Source organism: Leucopleurus acutus (assembly GCF_964270905.1).
Source record: "Leucopleurus acutus genome assembly, chromosome: 10".
Taxonomy (NCBI): Eukaryota; Metazoa; Chordata; class Mammalia; order Artiodactyla; family Delphinidae; genus Leucopleurus; species Leucopleurus acutus.
The window spans coordinates 80,742,343-80,763,805 of NC_139153.1; the positions used below are offsets into that span (position 1 = coordinate 80,742,343).

Below are 21,463 nucleotides of genomic sequence, written 5' to 3' on the forward strand. Positions count from 1 at the left end.
CTTCACTTATGGAGGTAATAGAGAGTTTCTTGGGGGACGCTTGTATCACAACTACTTAAATGAGTTAAAGAGGTCTTTGGAGAAGAATCAGGACAATTTTCAGTGTGATCTGAAGCTGCACAGATGGTCAAAGATGTGCCAGCACCCTGAAGGCTAAAATAAGGACGAAGGGTCCCACAGAAGGTGATTCCAGTAAAAGGATAGATGTGGGACCCATTGATCATGTTGTAAAAGGACACATTCCCAGCATCCCAGTCCAAGAAAACTCCTATCTTGCAGGAGTGCTGCCTCAGTGACAGAGGCTTTCTCTGGGAGGTGGGAAATATGAATTCTCCTGCCTTGTATACCACCACCCAGAAATTCTTCTCTGGACATTCTAAAAACCACCCCTCTCTCTTTGCTGTGTCTGAGCAAACACCCAGAGCCCATCTAGCTCTAGATCCAACTTCTGTCCCAATATTTACTTCTACCTCCCAGTATTGTCTCTCCACAGTAAGAAAAATCTTGCCCAGAACACTGAAGATGGCTTCAGACTCCCCTTGCTCTTGGCGTGTTGGGGCATCACCATTCTGAGAAACACTCTCTTTTGAATAAATATGTTTTCTGCTCTCATATAAGATGAGGTTGGGAAGACCTGTGGCTGGATCCAGAGTAAAAACCACTGTAGGTATGGGGAAAAAAAATAAAGGTCATTCCACAGTGGAGACTGGTTAGTTTTAGGAAAGATGCAAATTACTGGGAAAGGAGAATGAAGAAAAATAAGAGGGAGAGAAATGGAAGATTAGGTAAAACAATGCATGTTCTCTCCTATGTTCATTCATAGGAGACACATGATGTGTAGATCATAGAAGGCCAGGGATGGATAGGACCTTGGGTAACCATGTGTTCCAGACAGGCTGAGACCATTTAGCCAAGAAGTCTGTCTCATCTGAAAATCTCCAGGATCACATATTTCAAGTTGGTGTTTCTCTAACCTCCTGCAAATGCTGGTTGCTCTACTGCTTGCTCTTAATAGTTAAGCCATGCCTTATTTCCAATCACAGTGTACCCACTTTCATTTAAGCTTCTTTGGTGTCATTTTTCTCTAGGCTTATGTAAAAACTAAGTCATCTACTTCTCATACACTCTTATTATATTTCTAATGGTTGAAATTCCAGGCTGTGTGGTCAGAAAGAGCTGAATTTTGATAATCACTCTGTCTTTCGTAGCAGTGATGTTGAAGTTACTTTGTCTCTCTCTGTCCCACTTTAATCTCATGAAGATGTACATCATTTTGGTACCTCAGTACATACAGGACTAGTGTGAAAAGTCAACGAGCTAATGTGTAGAGAACTTAGTACTACATCTTGTCCATGATGAACAATTGGTAAATTTTAGCTTCTGATGGTTGTAATAACACTAATACCTGTACTCATAATAACAATAGTGCTAATACTAGTAGTAATTAATCTGCTTTTTGTCAAACCAAACATCTTCAATAATTAAAAGTTTTCTCATAAGAATTTTTATGTTAGCAATTATATTTTAATTTTTGGAGGATTAACTTAACTGGGAAATGTGTGTGGATACAGGGATATTCAGAGTGAAGTAGCAAGCAGTAGAAATAGAGAGTCGACTCATAATTCTGGAAAGACCCTAAGATGGTCAGGGGCCATTTTTCCACTGAGATGCAACAAGCTCTTCTGTGTATCAGACTGGGTATGTAATAGACTTCCCTCTGACTGAACTATTCTTTCAATGTTATTCACATGAATAGATCTACCATATCACTTAAGTCTCAGATTAAATATCAATTCCTCGGGGTAATTCCTTTAATCCATGATTTTTTTTCTCATGGCAATCTTTTATTCCTCCATAAGATTCATCACAGTTTGTACATGCGCTCTCCCGTGAAGTTAGAGACCAGCTCCACTCTATTTATTTGGCACTGAATAAATAGTTGTATAATTTTATGCTGATGAATGAACGGTGTAAGAACAGTAAGAAATCTGTTAACATTTCTGCATGAGATTGAAATGAAAGCCATGAAATGAAAAACCAGTTAGGTATTACTGGGAGTTTATACAAATAGAGTAGTTTCTCATTTGTATAAAAGAGATTAAGTGAGACAAAATAGTAAGGGCACTCACCTGCTTTGAACTATTCCTTTCTCCAGTCTAAAAAGAAAATCATATGGGAAAATATGCTAAGGACGTTTCCTCCGAACTAGTGAGATGCTTATCCCTTTACCTCTTGTATTTTTTTGGACTCCCAGGTTCAAAGTAAAATCTCCAGATGATGGCGCCTATCTGAAAAATTCTCTGGAAATGCCTCATGAAATCCTGAAGTACCTGAAGCCCCAAGACAACATCAGTTACTCACCGGCATATAACTCTGCTTTTCTCCAATCTGAAATAGAACAAAGGAATTAGATTCTCTCATTCATTGGAATGCCACTTCAGGGTGTGAAATTGCAGTGACCACAAGAAATCTGAGGGTTTATGATAGTACTATATTTCTGCATTCATTATCTTAATGACATTTCTGATGTACTTGCCCTCTTTTACATCTCCTGTTTTATTTCTCACATTTTCCACATTCTACATCTATGTTAAAATATGAGGGTCTGGTTTTTTGCGGGAAGAAAGGAAAAGTAGGCTTAAATTGTGAGAGTTATTGGAAAGCCTAAAATTCTATGTGTTGCCTTGATACCTTTGAGCGTCACAGGGCTCCAAATGCCTAATTGTGAGTTCTCCTGCTCTCACCAGGTATGCCCTCCACCCAGCAGGAAAAGCTCCCCTTCTCAGCTAATTTCCCTGTTGGCCAAAACAGCTGAACCACAGCTGGTCTTCAACCTAATGAAATTTACCTCCCTGTCAGCCTGCAAAAAATATCAAACAAGCCAATTACATACTTCCACAGAAAACAGCGCCACCTCATTCTCTTGTTCCTGAAAAGCCTGGCTCCTACAGACCATGTTAATTCGTTCTGCTCCCAGGTGCAGTCTCCATGTGGCCCTGCATGGCATGAGGTGTCTTTCTTCCCCAGGATGTGGGTACATGTGACTAAAAAACTGCTGTCAATCTCTTTTGTCCAGTGTTGGGTGTCATGTGTTTGAACATCTTATACTGTTTAGGGTATGGGATCCCTCCCTCAACAACAAGGTAAATAGGAGGTGGCCAGAACAGAGGGGCCAATAAAATGGTTCATCCAACCATAACATCAGTATAACTCACCTTGCTGATACAGTTTCTTCCTTCTGGCTGAAAGGAATAACAGCCTGTGAGAGGCCAGACATACAGCATACAGTAATGACTCTATTTCCTCTATTAGAGCAAAGAAAGTGGAAGACTTACCAAGCTCTTTCTCAAATGATTCTAAAAAGGAAAGAAAATAACAAAATGGATTTAACAGAAAATAAATATTTTCTAGACTATGTTACTAAGCCCAGATCCTAAGTGCTACTTCCATATACCTAAAACAAAAAAATTACCTTAATTGAGAATTATTATGACCATTAAAAAAAAAACCTCTATGTTTATACCAGTGATATTTCCTCTCTCCAATGGACTTTATAATACTTTTTTTTTCTCATGGAGGTCCTGGGCTCCATGTTTTATAGGAGGTCTTGGCGCTCTAACTCATCCTTACACATATCTCTTTGTTCCCAAAAGATGCCATCCACATGCACAATCATGTTAACAAACCCATAAATTCACAGATCCCCACCAAGTCTGATTCACAGTTTTACCTTTGGCTTTACTTTCTTTCTCCTTTTCCTTCTTGACTTCTGATAGTTTCTTCTTTTTCTGTCATTCATTTTGAGCCAAATACACAACAGCACCAATGAAAGCCCCAAGTATCACCAAAGTCACAATGAATGCTACCTTCCAAGGAGAGGTCCTAGGGAAGAAGTGTTCTGACACAGGACCCCCCCCCAAACCTGATTAAAAACATACACCAAGCAAGTCTAGCCCAACCCAGGTCATAAATATCCCCTCCTTACTTCTGTCCTGCCCCCCAAATGAGCAACACTGACCTGGGATAAAAATGGTTTCCACTTGCTCTTGTCCAAAGAAAGGGTTCTTCATGGAACAGGACACTTCTGTCTTTGACCTGTCTCTCACATAAGGGATGCCTCAAACCGAAACAATCCATCATTATCTTGTGTCTTGTCCTCAGCGAGAGATGGGATCTTCTCTCCCTTTGCATCTTCCCATTGTATTTCAGGCTGGGGAAACCATCCCTTGCCTGTGCACTTCAGCCTTATTCCTTCATCTTCTGGACCCACCATGAAAATATGAGTACCAGAACCCAAACCTGGAGAGGAAAGTCATTCATCTGAGACTTGGACATTTTTTTTTAACATCTTTATTGGGGTATAATTGCTTTACAATGGTGTGTTAGTTTCTGCTTTATAACAAAGTGAATCAGTTATACATATACATATATTCCCATATCTCTTCCCTCTTGCATCTCCCTCCCTCCCACCCTCCCTATCCCACCCCTCCAGGCTGTCACAAAGCACCAAGCCAATATCCCTGTGCCATGCAGCTGCTTCCAACTAGCTATCTACCTTACTACGTTTGTTAGTGTGTATATGTCCATGACTCTCTCTCGCCCTGTCACAGCTCACTCTTCCCCCTCCCCATAACCTCAAGTCCGTTCTCTAGGAGGTCTGCGTCTTCATTCCTGCCTTACCCCTAGGTTCTTCATGACATTTTTTTTCTTAAATTCCAAATATATGTGTTAGCATACGGTATTTGTCTTTTTCTTTCTGACTTACTTCACTCTGTATGACAGACTCTAGGTCTATCCACCTCATTACAAATAGCTCAATTTCGTTTCTTTTTATGGCTGAGTAATATTCCATTGTATATATGTGCCACATCTTCTTTATCCATTCATCCGATGATGGGCACTTAGGTTGTTTCCATCTCTGGGCTATTGTAAATAGAGCTGCAATGAACATTTTGGTACATGACTCTTTTTGAATTTCGGTTTTCTCAGGGTATATGCCCAGTAGTGGGATTGCTGGGTCATATGGTAGTTCTATTTGTAGCTTTTTAAGGAACCTCCATACTGTTCTCCATAGTGGCTGAACCAATTCACATTCCCACCAGCAGTGCAAGAGTGTTCCCTTTTCTCCACACCCTCTCCAGCATTTATTGTTTCTAGATTTTTTGATGATGGCCATTCTGACTGGTGTGAGATGATATCTCATTGTAGTTTGATTTGCATTTCTCTAATGATTAATGATGTTGAGCATTCTTTCATGTGTTTGTTGGCAGTCTGTATATCTTCTTTGGAGAAATGTCTATTTAGGTCTTCCGCCCATTTTTGGATTGGGTTGTTTGTTTTTTTGTTATTGAGCTGCATGAGCTGCTTGTAAATTTTGGAGATTAATCCTTTGTCGGTTACTTCATTTGCAAATATTTTCTCCCATTCTGAGGGTTGTCTTTTGGTCTTGTTTATGGTTTCCTTTGCTGTGCAAAAGCTTTGAAGTTTCATTAGGTCCCATTTGTTTATTTTTGTTTTTGTTTCCATTACTCTAGGAGGTGGGTCAGAAAGGATCTTGCTGTGATTTATGTCACAGAGTGTTCTGCCTATGTTTTCCTCTAAGAGTTTGATAGTTTCTGGCCTTATATTTAGGTCTTTAACCCATTTTGAGCTTATTTTTGTGTATGGTGTTAGGGAGTGATCTAATCTCATACTTTTACATGTACCTGTCCAGTTTTCCCAGTACCACTTATTGAAGAGGCTGTCCTTTCTCCACTGTACATTCCTGCCACCTTTATCAAAGATAAGGTGTCCATATGTGCATGGGTTTATCTCTGGGCTTTCTATCCTGTTCCATTGATCTATCTTTCTGTTTTTGTGCCAGTACCATACTGTCTTGATAACTGTAGCTTTGTAGTATAGTCTGAAGTCAGGGAGCCTGATTCCTCCAGTTCCTTTTTTCGTTCTCAAGATGGCTTTGGCTATTCGGGGTCTTTTGTGTTTCCATACAAATTGCAAAATTTTCTGTTCTAGTTCTGTGAAAAAGGCCAGTGGTAGTTTGATAGGGATTGCATTGAATCTATAGATTGCTTTGGGTAGTAGAGTCATTTTCACAATGTTGATTCTTCCAATCCAAGAACATGGTATATCTCTCCATCTATTTGTATCATCTTTAATTTCTTTCATCAGTGTCTTATAATTTTCTGCATACAGGTCTTTTGTCTCCTTAGGTAGGTTTATTCCTAGATATTTTATTCTTTTTGTTGCAATGGTAAATGGGAGTGTTTTCTTGATTTCACTTTCAGATTTTTCATCATTAGTATATAGGAATGCCAGAGATTTCTGTGCATTAATTTTGTATCCTGCCACTTTACCAAATTCATTGATTAGCTCTAGTAGTTTTCTGGTAGCATCTTTAGGATTCTCTATGTATAGGATCATGTCACCTGCAAACAGTGACAGCTTTACTTATTCTTTTCCGATTTGGATTCCTTTTATTTCCTTTTCTTCTCTGATTGCTGTGGCTAAAACTTCCAAAACTATGTTGAATAAGAGTGGTGAGAGTGGGCAACCTTGTCTTGTTCCTGATCTTAGTGGAAATGCTTTCAGTTTTTCACCATTGAGGATGATGTTTGCTGTGGGCTTGTCATATATGGCCTTTATTATGTTGAGGAAAGTTCCCTCTATGCCTACTTTCTGCAGGATTTTTATCATAAATGGGTGTTGAATTTTGTCAAAAGCTTTCTCTGCATCTATTGAGATGATCATATGGTTTTTCTTCTTCAATTTGTTAATATGGTTTATCACATTGATAGATTTGCGTATATTGAAGAATCCTTCCATTCCTGGAATAAACCCCACTTGATCATGGTGTATGATCCTTTTAATGTGCTGTTGGATTCTGTTTGCTAGTATTTTGTTGAGGATTTTTGCATCTATGTTCATCAGTGATATTGGTCTGTAGTTTTCTTTCTTTGTGACATCCTTGTCTGGTTTTGGTATCAAGGTGATGGTGGCCTCGTAGAAGGAGTTTGGGAGTGTTCCTCCCTCTGCTATATTTTGGAAGAGTTTGAGAAGGATAGGTGTTAGCTCTTCTCTAAATGTTTGATAGAATTCGCCTGTGAAGCTATCTGGTCCTGGGCTTTTCTTTGTTGGAAGATTTTTAATCACATTTTCAATTTCAGTGCTTGTGATTGGTCTGTTCATATTTTCTATTTCTTCCTGATTCAGTCTTGGCAGGTTGTGCATTTCTAAGAATTTGTCCATTTCTTCCAGATTGTCCATTTTATTGGCATAGAGTTGCTTGTAGTAATCTCTCATGATCTCTTTTATTTCTGCAGTGTCAGTTGTTACCTCTCCTTTTTCATTTCTAATTCTATTGATTTGAGTCTTCTCCCTTTTTTTCTTGATGAGTCTGGCTAGTGGTTTATCTATTTTGTTTATCTTCTCAAAGAACCAGCTTTTAGTTTTATTGATCTTTGCTATTGTTTCCTTCATTTCTTTTTCATTTATTTCTGATCTGATTTTTATGATTTCTTTCCTTCTGCTAGCTTTGGGGTTTTTTTGTTCTTCTTTCTCTAATTGCTTGAGGTGCAAGGTTAGGTTGTTTATTCGAGATGTTTCCTGCTTCTTAAGGTGGGCTTGTATTGCTATAAACTTCCCCCTTAGAACTGCTTTTGCTGCGTCCCACAAGTTTTGGGTCGTTGTGTCTCCATTGTCATTTGTTTCTAGGTATTTTTTGATTTCCTCTTTGATTTCTTCAGTGATCACTTCATTATTAAGTAGTGTATTGTTTACCCTCCATGTGTTTGTATTTTTTACAGATCTTTTCCTGTAATTGATATCTAGTCTCATGGCATTGTGGTCAGAAAAGATACTTGATACAATTTCAATTTTCTTAAATTTACCAAGGCTTGATTTGTGACCCAAGATATGATCTATCCTGGAGAATGTTCCATGAGCACTTGAGAAAAATGTGTGTTCTGTTGTTTTTGGATGGAGTGTCCTATAAATATCAATTAAGTCCATCTTGTTTAATGTATCATTTAAAGCTTGTGTTTCCTTATTTATTTTCATTTTGAATGATCTGTCCATGGGTGAAAGTGGAGAGTTTAAGTCCCCTACTATGAATGTGTTACTGTCGATTTCCCCTTTTATGGCTGTTAGTATTTGCCTTATGTATTGAGGTGCTCCTATGTTGGGTGCATAAATATTTACAATTGTTATATCTTCTTCTTGGATCGATCCCTTGATCATTATGTAGTGTCCTTCTCTGTCTCTTTTAATAGTCCTTATTTTAAAGTCTATTTTGTCTGATATGAGAATTGCTACTCCAGCTTTCTTTTGGTTTCCATTTGCATGGAATATCTTTTTCCATCCCCTTACTTTCAGTCTGTATGTGTCTCTAGGTCTGAAGTGGGTCTCTTGTAGACAGCATATATATGGGTCTTGTTTTTGTATCCATTCAGCTAATCTGTGTCTTTTGGTGGGAGCATTTAGTCCATTTACATTTAAGGTAATTATCGATATGTATGTTCCTATTCCCATTTTCTAAATTGATTTGGGTTCGTTATTATAGGTCTTTTCCTTCTCTTGTGTTTCTTGCCTAGAGAAGATCCTTTAGCATTTGTTGTAAAGCTGGTTTGGTGGTGCTGAACTCTCTCAGCTTTTGCTTGTCTGTAAAGGTTTTAATTTCTCCATCAAATCTGAATGAGATCCTTGCTGGGTAGAGTAGTCTTGGCTGCAGGTTTTTCTCCTTCATCACTTTCAGTATGTCCTGCCACTCCCTTCTGGCTTGTAGGGTTTCTGCTGAGAGATCAGCTGTTAACCTTATGGGGATTCCCTTATGTGTTATTTGTTGTTTTTCCCTTGCTGCTTTTAATATGCTTTCTTTGTATTTAATTTTTGACAGTTTGATTAATATGTGTCTTGCCGTATTTCTCCTTGGATTTATCCTGTATGGGACTCTCTGTGCTTCCTGGACTTGATTAACTATTTCCTTTCCCATATTAGGGAAGTTTTCAACTATAATCTCTTCAAATATCTTCTCAGTCCCTTTCTTTTTCTCTTCTTCTTCTGGAACCCCTATAATTCGAATGTTGGTGAGTTTAATGTTGTCCCAGAGGTCTCTGAGACTGTCCTCAGTTCTTTTCATTCTTTTTTCTTTATTCTGCTCTGCAGTAGTTATTTCCACTATTTTATCTTCCAGGTCACTTATCCGTTCTTCTGCCTCAGTTATTCTGCTATTCATCCCATCTAGAGTACTTTTAATTTCATTTATTGTGTTGTTCATCGTTGCTTGTTTCATCTTTAGTTCTTCTAGGTCCTTGTTAAATGATTCTTGCATTTTGTCCATTCTATTGTCCATTCTATCTCCAAGATTTCGGATCATCCTTACTATCATTATTCTGAATTCTTTTTCAGGTAAGCTGCCTATTTCCTCTTCATTTGTTAGGTCTGGTGCATTTTTATCTTGCTCCTTTATCTGCTGTGTGTTTTTCTGTCTTCTCATTTTGCTTATCTTACTGTGTTTGGGGTCTCCTTTTTGCAGGCTGCAGGTTCGTAGTTCCTGCTGTTTTTGATGTCTGTCCCCAGTGGCTAAGATTGGTTCAGTGGGTTGTGTAGGTTTCCTGGTGGAGGGGACTAGTGCCTGTGTTGTGGTGGATGAGGCTGGATCTTGTCTCTCTAGTGGGCAGGTTCACGTCTGGTGGTGTGTTTGGGGTGTCTGTGGCCTTATTATTATTTTAGGCAGCCTCTCTGCTAATGGGTGGGGTTGTGTTCCTGTCTTGCTAGTTGTTTGGCATAGGTTGTCCAGCACTGTGGCTTGCTGGTCGTTGAGTGAAGCTGGGTGCTGGTGTTAAGATGGAGGTCTCTGGGAGATTTTCGCCGTTTGATATTATGTGGAGCTGGGAGGTCTCTTGTTGACCAGTGTCCTGAAGTTGGCTCTCCTACCTCAGAGGCAGAGCCCTGACTCCTGGCTGGAGCACCAAGAGCTTTTCATCCACACGGCTCAGAATAAAAGGGAGAAAAAGTAGAGGGAATTAGTAGAAGTATGAGGAAAGAAAGAAGGAAAGGAGGGAAGGAAGGGAGGAAGAAAGAAAGAAAGAAGCAAAGAAGGAAAGAAGGCAAGAAGGAAAGAAAGGAGGGAGGGAGGGAGGAAGGAAGGAAGGAGGGAAAGAAGGAAAAAAGACAGAAAGAAAGAAGATACAGTAAAAATAAAATAAAGTATAATAAAATTATTGAATTAAAAAATTCTTATTTAGGAAAAAAAAAAAGGGACGGATAGAACCTTAGGACAAATGTTGGAAGCAAAGCTATACAGACAAAATCTTCCACAGAAGCATACACATACACCCTCACTAAAAGAGGTAAAGGGGGAAAAATCATAAATCTTGCTGTCAGAGACCACCTCCTCAATTTGGGATGACTCGTTGTCTAAAGGAGGGAAGGAAGGAAGGAAGGAAAGAAAGAAAGAAAGAAAGAAAGAAAGAAAGAAAGAAAGAAAGAAAGAAAGAAAGAAAGAAAGAAAGAAAGAAGGTAAAGTATAATAACGTTATTAAAATTAAAATTGATTATTAAGAAAAAAAATTTTTAAAAAAAACCATGGACGGATAGAACCCTAGGACAAATGGTGGAAGCAAGACTATACAGACAAGATCTCACACAGAAGCATACACACACACATTCACAAAAAGAGGAATAGGGAAAAAATCATAGATCTTGCTCCTAAAGTCCACTTCCTTAATTTGGGATGATTGGTTGTCTATTCAGGTATTCCACAGATGCAGGGTATATCAAGTTGATTGTGGAGCTTCAATCCGCTGCTTCTGAGGCTGCTGGGAGAGATTTCCCTTTCTCTTCTTTGTTCTCACAGCTCCCAGGGGCTCAGCTTTGGATTTGGCCCCGCCTGTGCGTGTAGGTCGCTGGCTCAGGCTGGGGGGGGGGGGGAGGGAGGGGCACTGCGTGCGGGGCGGGCCTGCGGCGGCAAAGGCCGGCGTGACTTTGCACCAGCCTGAGGCTCGCTGTGCGTTCTCCCGGGGAAGTTGTCCCTGGATCCCAGGAACCTGGCAGTGGCGGGCTGCACAGGCTCCGCGGAAGAGGGGTGTGGAGAGTGACCTGTGCTCGCACACAGGCCCCTCGGTGGCGGCAGCAGCAGCCTTATCGTCTCCCGCCCGTCTCTGGGGTCCGCGCTTTCAGCCGCGGCTCGCGCCCGTCTCTGGAGCTCCTTTAAGCAGCGCTCTGAATCCCCTCTCCTCACGCACCAGGAAACAAAGGGAGAAGAAAAAGTCTCTTGCCTCTTCGGCAGGTGCAGACTTTTCCCCGGACTCCCTCCCAGCTAGCCGTGGTGCACTAACCCCTTCAGGCTATGTTCAAGCCACCAACCCCAGTCCTCTCCCTGCGTTCCGTCCGAAACCGAAACCCGGTCCTCAGAGCCTCAGCTCGCAGCCCCGCCCGCCCCGGCGGGTGAGCAGACAAGCCTCTCGGGCTGGTGAGTGCCGGTCGGTCGGCCCTGATCCTCTGTGCGGGAATCTCTCCGCTTTGCCCTCCGCACCCGTTGCTGCGCTCTCCTCCGCGGCTTCGAAGCTCCCCCCTCCGCCCCCGCAGTCTCCGCCCGCGAAGGGGCTTCCTAGTGTTTGGAAACTTTTCCTCCTTCACAGCTCCCTCCCACTGGTGCAGGTGCTGTCCCTATTCTTTTGTCTCTTGTTTTTTCTTTTTTTTCTTTTGCCCTACCCAGGTACGTGGGGGAGTTTCTTGCCTTTTGGGAGGTCTGAGGTCTTCTGCCAGCGTTCAGTAGGTGTTCTGTAGGAGTTGTTCCACGTGTAGATGTATTTCTGGTGTATCTGTGGGGAGGAAGGTGATCTCCGCGTCTTACTCTTCCGCCATCTTCAAGGTCCAGTCAGACTTGGACATTTTTTGTCCTCGGATTTCACAGCTACACCAGTGGGAGAAGATGGACAAAGCACCATAGCTCTCTGTGGATGGAAGGGGGTTCTTTTCTTTTCCCATGAGATAAATGGGTATCTGAAGTTCAAAAATTACAAGAACATTGAAGCTGATACTGGAACTTATACCAATGCCTGTCATATTTCCTCTACACAAGCATATCTGCAATTGGCCATAGAAGGATAATAGGGAAGGAACAGAGTAAAATTTGCCAATGTAGACATGTTGCCACTATATCTATATCTGTTCTGTATCTATATCATATATCTATTCCATTTATTGGAGTCTCAAGGAAGACTTCTTCTGTGCTTAAATTGAGACTACATGTAGTCACTTCCTTAAACAATCTCCTTTTGTCATTTTTCCAAATTTTCTTTCTTCCACTGAGTAAAGATTATCTAAAACATGAAGGTAACAAGGTGAAGTGAGTCCATGAAAGAGTCAAGATCTTTTTACTTTTCCATTCTCACTCCTTTCTTTTCCTTCCACTACCCTCCTCTTCTTGAACTCCGCACAGGCTAGGTCAGCTAGTAGATTCACATAACCAACACCCATATCAAAATATAACAGCACCAGAATACTAGATGAATTCACTGTCTATTCAAGAATGATGGCTATTCTAACTTCTGAGACTATATATTATTTTGTCTTTTTAAAACTTGATATCACGAAGTATGGAACCACCATAAGCTCAGTTCTATTCTAGTTTCTCAGTTGTGGGAAATATATTAGGAACCTCAGCTACATCATCTTTTTTGGCTAAAAATTATAATAGAGCTAATAATTTTTACTATCAATCCCTGATCTTCCTGGGGGAATATACTTCTGGAAAACAGAAAGCAGTCTGAAAGACAATCTATCTTCTCAGAATTGCCTGAAGGAACTGCCAATTCTCTTGAAAAAAGGAAATAAACTGCTCCTGAGAAAAATGGAACAGATCAAAGCCTAGGAAGCAAGAACTAATAAACCAAATAGACCTTGCATTTCCTGGAAGAATATAATCATTGAAGTTCCAAGTTGACATAAGCAGATGAAACCTATATCTATGTTGAGAAAGAGGAAAGAGAAGGAATACCCATTTCTGAGCATTAGAAGTGGCTGTAAGATAGATAAAGTTTAAATGAGTGAAAGATAAGCATGGATATATAATCAAACAACTGCTTCTAAAGGTTGGACTTGTCTTTACACCAATAAGTCAAAGAACTGTTATGGGAAAGGTACTGAAAAATGCTGTCACCTGCATGAGGTTATTTCCATGACAATGAAATCTTTGACCTCTTATTGGGAGGATACTGAAGTGAGAGCACAGTAACATGGCTCAGGAGAGTTTGTCACTCTTTCCTTCAAGATCTAATGGATTAGATTTTTTCCATTCAAGTTATACATAAAGAAGATGGATAAAATGAGTATATCGATATCTTGTCAGATGGTGTTAAATGAGAAGTATTAATTTAAGGTAGGCCCAACATAATCACAGTATGAGAAAAACATTACAACTAAAAAGAAACAACGTGTTTGTCTTGGCAGAGAGTATATAGCTTTAGAAATGGAAACACCAAAGAAATAGACAGATAAATCATTATAACCACACAGAAAATTTAGACTTACCCTGGTACCTATGAGAAGTTTATGGGAAACAATGCATTGAAAACTGGTGGAGATTTTCTACACTATTCACTACTGGTATGGAGATAAGTGAATATATACATTATGAAACAGTATTTTGAGCTTTTCATTAAACTTCATACCAAAAATACATTTCTATAGATGAAAGATCTAAATGTAAAAAGTAAAACAATAAAAAAGAGATAGAAATGAACTACAGCTACATTCAATTAACTACATAGAAAAATCTCAAACATAATGCTGAACAACAACAACAAAAAAAGCCAGACATAAAAGAGCCTATGAATGTGAAATTAAAAAACAACAAAAACTAACCAGCACCTCAATCTACTCTGTCAAACCCTCACAGTCACTTCCTCCAAACAGTGGATTTGGTTCTGGACCACTAACACTCCCTGTTAAGCTTCTTTCCATCATGGTACCCAGCTGGAATTCTGGTCTCTTAGAGTAATGGTACTTTTTGCTAATCATGGTGCCTTCCTTCAAAATATGTGAGGAGAAATGTAGAGGGAAATAAATGATCAATTTTTATGGTAGATATTTATGGAAATAGTTTAATTTTAAAGTACAGCACAATAAATGTATAAATAGATGAAGAGGATTTGGGGTTAAATCCACTGTCTAAGATATTGACTAGCTCTAAGGATAACTGCTTTTTTGCTTCTGTCCTGTTCACCATCCTCCTCCCCCAAATCAAGTACAGAACACTTAGATTTCCCTTAGAGTGATATGTATTCTCAGATATTACTCACTTATCACCTTTAGCTCCAAAACGGCTTCTTCAAAATCACTTCCTTTTTAAAAAATACACTTGTGCATTCCATTGTCTGAGACCCGGAGGTTGTAGATTCTCACAGCTACTCTTCCCTCAGTGATGTAGTCTTTTACCAAATCTGCTCTCCCTTTGAAATCTACTAGTTGTTCTCCCGCCTGCTCCATTCCATTCTGATACACATACACAGCATCTGAGAACTGGGAGTGGAACCACCGGATCTCCATATTCTCCACGCTCATGGCTGGGGACACGCGGCAGGGCAGCACCGTGTCTGCACCCAGCATGGCCACAATGGGCTCCGAGGGACCAATCACCAAAAAGGAATCTGTGGAATAGAGCCACAAGTGAAAAGAATATCAGAATACCCTGCCTGGACCTTTTAGAGTACAGCATCATTATTGGTCCAGTAAAGCCCCATAGACATTCTCTCTCTCAGTCATACAGCAATAATTTGTAGCACACATGCAGACTGAAGAAGGCAGTGAACAAGACAAGGAGGATTTCCACCCTGTGGAGCTTACAATCAACAGAGTGATCTCATATTAAACAGAAGATTTTTAAATTGCCATGGTGGTAAATTCAATGAAGGAGGAGGGGAGAGTGCTGGAAAATCAAGAAGCTATAGAGTTTTTAATCAGGTCTTGGGCATCAGAAAATGCATTCCTCCAGAATCTGAGATCTAAATGAATTACAGGACATCAGTAAAGTAATTCTACCTGGTCCTGCCCTATAAAATAATCATATAATGATTTATTTGTCCTTGTATATGGACAAATACATTATTGTATCAAAATAAAAGATTTGGAATTAACCTAGGTATATTGGAGACATGATGGAGTAGTTTAATGCTTCTGTTCAGAGAGCAAGAGAATCCAGGTATAGAAAATATAAAATATTCTCGCCTGAGCCCCATATGGACACTTGGAGAAGCAAGATAAAGAAGAGGTCTCTTGGCAGAGAGAAGTCCAGGGAACACACCATCTTTCCCAGAGCAGAGAACAGTATGACCCAGAGGGAGGTCCTGAAAATAGCTGGAGTGAAGACAAAAATGGGATCCACAAGGTAAAAAAGATTATAGCTAAGGTGGTTCACAGTGCTTCTAAGAAATGGCCTCCTGAAGCGCTCAAATGACTGTAGTGTCTCTCTCAGGGAACATCAGGGAAGACTTTGACATTCACAAAAAAGACCTTTTGTTTCCCTTTTCCAAGAAAACAGTTTTTATCTCAGTAGCCATGCTCTGATGTGATAAATCTGACCACAATGTCTCTAAACTACTCTCTCAAGAAGAACATTTTATCCAATGGATGGAAAGACAGAGCAAAGGCAATGAGCAGCCACTGAGAGAGATGGCTTTAGCATAAACATTACTCTGGCCTCAACCAATTTTCTCCCCACACATTCCTATGGGCTGAAGGAACATATATAACTTGGCTTCTCCTCTGTCAACCCCCAGGGTCCTTGCCCAGATTCTCCCTCTTGCCCGTCACCAAGAAAGGATTACATGAATTAATATATGCAAAGCACTTAGAAGAGTGTCAGTAACTTTACGTTCTGTGTAAGTGTTGGCAATTTTTAGTTTAATGTCTTGTTCAATTGACCTCAATATATCTGCCATTCTGATGAAAATTTTCACCTATCAGTTAGGCCTCTCATTCCATTAGACAGGGAATTGAAAAGACATGGGCATATTCATACCTTCTCCCAGACATAGAAATTTCCTCCACTGACGTGACGGTTATATCCATCTCAACCAGGATGAAAGAAAAGCGGTATAAAATTCCCAAAATGATTCTCTGCAAACTTTCATCCTCCTTCCATACTGTAAACAATGAGAAGAGGTGAGGATGAGATTGCTGTGCTCTGTTTACATAATTGACTTTTGTTTTGAAGATCCTTCAAATCCTATGAGTTCTAGAATAATTGTTTTTCTTACTTAGAATGACAGAAAGACATTCTGAGTTAGAGCCTGAAAAAATTAAAGTTCTAATTTACATTTTTTGAAATTCTGGATCTAAGATTGAACATCTATGTATAACTTGTAAGAGACATAGTAAAACAAGAAATAAACAAATATAAACCAGATATATTCTAACGAAATTTTAGACATGGTAGTATTAATTTTAAAATAAAAATAAAGTTCAGAGAGAAATCATTCAAAGAAACAAGATTGTGCCTTCAAATAGGGACATCCATTAAGAGCATATAACTTCCGAGGATTGCATGTGCTAATGGCATAGAGCAGAATTAAAAAACACAAAATCAGTTGGGAACTCAAAAAACTTTATAATTATAATTAACCAGAAATGAACAGAATCATTCCAGAACGTATAAATGAAGTTATAGAGATTTTATTTTACTTTATTTTTTATTTTTAACATCTTTATTGGGGTATAATTGCTTTACAATGGTGTGTTAGTTTCTGCTGTATAACCAGAGATTTTAAATAATATAACAACTATGCTATATAAAATCTTTTATTTTATGACTTGGTGAGATCTAACAGTTTCTCTTAGTTTTTGATTAACAGAAATCCACTTCAGGCAATTAAGATGGATTAGTAGAGTGAGTCGGTGTGATACTTACCTAACCCTTTCCTCCACTGTGCTTAGAATGCCAATCCTCTCCCAGGTCTGCCTATAAAATTAATACCAAAATATCTGCTTATTCTAAGTACTCCTTTTGAAACTTGCTTAAGTATCTAATCTCATTAGAGATTTGGATTTGTGTTTCCTAAACAGGCAGGGATTTGACATGAGTATGAATAATACTATCATACTTTGGGAAAATGATTTAAATTTATGAAGTAAATCACCACCACAGGAAAGCCACACAGTCTCCTTGTAGGCAACTACTCTATTGGAAGGAGCTATCAGAAAAGGAGAATAAGTCAGTCCTTGATTCCTCCATTCCTAGGTGACTAATGCCAGGACGCAATATCTGAAATCTCCTATCTTCCACTTTACTCCAAATCAAATAACAGTACCCCACAGAGGGCGGGTATAAACAGAATGTGGGATGTATCTCAAAAGTTTGTACCTTTTCCCTGCTCCAATCCCCTGTGTTCAAAACCTGTAACCTTCGTTCTTCATATAAGAGAAGTTTAGTGAGGAGAAAACTTCTGATTCTTTGCTTGTCCAGAATTTTCTTTCTTTTGCTCTTACACTTAATGTTTTGTTGTTTAGATAATTCTAGTTTCTACTCAGGAAAGTGATGAAATAAAATTTATATTTTAAAGCAGGACAAGAAAATTTAAACAAAAATTCTCTCTCTCTGTCTGTTTGGGCCTCCTTCTTCCCCCTGTAATATGCAATGTGTATCTGCATTATACATTAACCCGACCTCCTCAAAGGTGGGAATGCCCGCTTGATTGTAAAGATCAATTTTTTTCTTTCTTGTGATGACAGCAATGTAACTTCTTAAAAGAATAGCATTCTTTCCCTACTCTGTAGGCGATCATGGAGACTCTCTGCTTGCTTTGTACATGCTTACCTGGACTATGTATCTTTGGTGAACTTTTATGTAAAATGTCAGTATGTCTCAAAAATATGTGTGATCCTTTGTCTCAAAAATATGTGTGACTGTGCCTTCAACTTCTAACAGGTGGAACAGTTCTCAGAGCTTCTGAATCTGTCTTCTAAGTTATAATCCTTAGTTTGGCTCAAATAAAATTCCACCTTTTTTGCTTAACTTGATTGTTAGTTGAATTTTTGTTGACAAAAATAAAGACTAATTTCAATTGTTTTCTAGTAATTAATATTGAATGACAGATGTATGATGGAATCTGATTTTTTTCTTTTTACATAACACATTTTTCTGGACTCTGGAAGCTTTGAGGTTTTTGGTTTTTGTTTAGTTGTTTGTTTGGAGCTCTAAAACTTTATAAGAATTCATGTATATATGACTCTTTTTTTTTTTGCAATACTCCAACTTTTTGTGAAGTACCCTTCCTTCTGATTCTTGCCCCTAATCTCCTTTCCATTTTGGAAAGTGTTCTAGGTGAATGTTGAAGTACTGGATCTATTTGCTTAACTTATATTTCCTAATTTTTAAAATCTCTTTGATTTAAAGTACCATGTAGTAACTCCAGTTTCCTAACCCGATATTTTGACCTTCAGGAGTGTCTACTCTGATATTTGACATTTCCATTTGTTTTCTACTTTAAGCCAATTTTTCATTCCCAAGAATGCTGATTATTTCTTCAATCCTGTATCTCCTATGAAGGAATCCTTCCTAATATACTTCATATTTGTATTAAAAATCTTCATATACACACACTATTCTTTACCTTTTTATGTTAGAGAAATCTGAAAATTAGAGATAAGCAAAAATAATAGATAGAAACACTCATATTTGCACCACTCAGAAATAAATACCCTGGACTTCCCTGGTGGCACAGTGGTTAAGAATCCGCCTGCCAATGCAGGGGACACGGGTTCGATCCCTGGTCCGGGAAGATCCCACATGCCACGGAGCAACTAAGCCCGTGTGCCACAACTACCAAGCCTACGCTCTAGAGCCCACGGGCCACAACTACTGAGCCTGCGTGCCACAACTCAGTAGTAGCCTGCATGCCTAGAGCCCATGCTTCACAACAAAAGAAACCACCACAATGAGAAGCCCGTGCACCGCAATGAAGAGTAGCGCCCATGTGCAGCAACGAAGACCCAACACAGCCACAAATAAATAAAAATAATTAAATTTTTTTTTAAAAAGTACTTTCCAAAATAAAAGGAATACCATATCATTATTTTTCTGTGATTTTGATGTCTATCCTATTTTTTGCAAACAAGATCATACTGTTTACACTGTTTTAAAAACTGCTCTTTGAAATCAATAATATCTTGTAGTTCTCTCTTGCTCCCTCTTCACTTTTCTCTCTCACACAAACACTGGTATGTACTCAATGAAATTCCTCAAAATATTCTCCACAGGTTAACTGATTTTACGCAAACAATTATCTATTATTGGGAAAAATATATAAGTATGTATATAAATTTTTCAAATTTATTTTGTGAATAGAATATTTACAGTTTGAGATAGAATACACACACAAATATATACATTTCAAAGTAAACAAAAAAAGCAAGTCATGTCTTCAGCCCATTCCTTCTCTCCTTCAGTTTTCCCTTCCCATTCCTCAATATTTCAGACCCTAACCATACGGTATGTGTCAGACCCCAAATGAGACAGGATGGCCTTATGGAGGAGGGTTGCCCAGCTTGGTGGGAAAGAATTTGAGTGGAAAGAGAGGTCATGCATGAGGTGGGGAGACAGCCCCGAAGAGAACTGCGGAAGAATATATGGTCCTGGAAGAGATATGGGAATATATGTATATATATAACTGGTTCATTTTGTTGTGAAGCTGAAACTAACATACCATTGTAAAGCAATTATACTCCAATAAAGATGTTAAAAAAAAAAGAATATATGGTCCTATATTCAAACAATGTAATATTATGCAACAATATAAAAAATGTTAATGTACTGATACACACAACGTGGTTGAATCCCAAAATACATTTTGTTTAGCCAGAGAAGCCAAGCACAAAAGCATACATACTGTATGACTCCATTTTTGTTGAAGTTTTAGAATAGGCAAGATTAAGCTATCATGATTTATATCAGAATACTGTTTTTCCACCCCCTGGAATGGATTGATGGACAATGGACATGAGGAAAATTTTCAAGAGACAAAAAAATTCCACAGTTTGATGGAGGTGGTGGTTACATGAGTGTAAGCGTTTGTGAAATCTCATTCAAATGCATGTTTTAAAACCATGCATTCCATTGCATGCAAATTATATCTCAAGACATTTGATTTCTTAAAAAGGCAAATGTACCTCATTGTCTCTAGAAAATATTTGTTTAGGATCTTGGTATTCATTTAGCCAGACAGTTAGGGACTTACATACTAATATTTGTGCAATTGCTATTTGTGTCTCTGATTATCTGTAAACCTTGTGTGACATGAAGAAACATGAATCAAACTTGGAAAGAGTGTGAAATGGAAAGAAAATGCCATGTGAGCATTCTGTATCTAGCACGGTAAAACTGTGTAGTTATATCTATTCTACTTTGGGGAGCCCTAAGGTTTTTGGAAATACAGACCTATTCTTGGAGCAGAGAGCCCTCCATTTTCAACCTCTTATTTCCCCCTGTGCAGCTCTGCACGTGGCTTCCAATATCAATCATGGTGTGGTGAGAGTAAGCATGCTTCTCCTGGGCTTATCCTCTAAATCAGCTAGCTTTGTTAGATGGACATTTGGATTACCGGCCGAACTGAGTAGTATACAGGAAGATGACTCCCTCTCCCCAAATAATGTCATTTCAGTCCTTTGCAGGTGGTGGGGGGTGAGCTACACTGAGCATTTTTGACCAAAGCAACTTTAGAGTTCCTATCATTCTATAGCTCAGCCCAGTCCAAAGTCCCCTGGGGTGACCTTTATTACTTCCACTTTCAAAGTAAGTAAAAGAGCTGCAGGCAGGCTGTGACTCTCTCGTTAAACCTATTCCAGGAGAGGCATTCAAATGCCAGTGCCTATTGGCAACCCTGTTTTTCCTCCTTCCTAAGAATATTTTCCTAATCCAGGGATGGGTTAGAAACCGGCCGTTTCCAGTCCCTGAAGCCACACCATTGGAGGCTGACCTCAAGAACAACCAGGTGCAAATTGTCTCTGGAGCTGGGTCTTGTAGGTGCCAGGTCTTGTAGGTTCCAGGAGCTTCCAGCAGCCCCCCTTGGCTCAATCTGGATGGTGAGAGAGAAACATATGGTGATGTGCAGGTGTGTCTGTGGGACATGTGGGTACTGGAAAAAGAAGGGCTTGAGCTCTGAGTCATGTGGTAACAAAATTCCCTTCCCTTTCAGAAGTTAAGCCACAAGAGTATTTGCAGTCAAAATAAATAAATAAATGTATGAATGAATGAATGAATGAAGGGGGGAAGTAGTCTGGCTGAGTGGAGTGGACAAATTTTGTGTCTGACTTCATCTCTCAACATTGAACTCAGGGTTTTCGGTTTCAAGAGAGCCCCGGTGAGCAGATGAATCTGTAGATAAGCAAGTGAGCCCACAGGACACAAGAGAACAGTTTACAGTTTTCTACACCTGCTGGGGAACCAGTTTTCAGGAAAAAAAAAAAGAAG

At 39.2% G+C, this 21,463-nt stretch overlaps 1 pseudogene across 1 annotated transcript; it reads right to left on the reverse strand.

The window, feature by feature from the left end:
• Positions 1-2: 2 nt before the first annotated feature.
• LOC309967651 (butyrophilin subfamily 1 member A1-like) lies at positions 3-15,304 on the reverse strand (annotated as a pseudogene). The gene is made up of 9 exons: positions 15,226-15,304; positions 14,301-14,648; positions 4,019-4,299; positions 3,731-3,898; positions 3,336-3,356; positions 3,216-3,242; positions 2,362-2,388; positions 2,130-2,156; positions 3-661 (listed from the first exon to the last, which is right to left on the reverse strand). The product of its transcript is annotated as a butyrophilin subfamily 1 member A1-like (transcript).
• Positions 15,305-21,463: the final 6,159 nt, after the last annotated feature.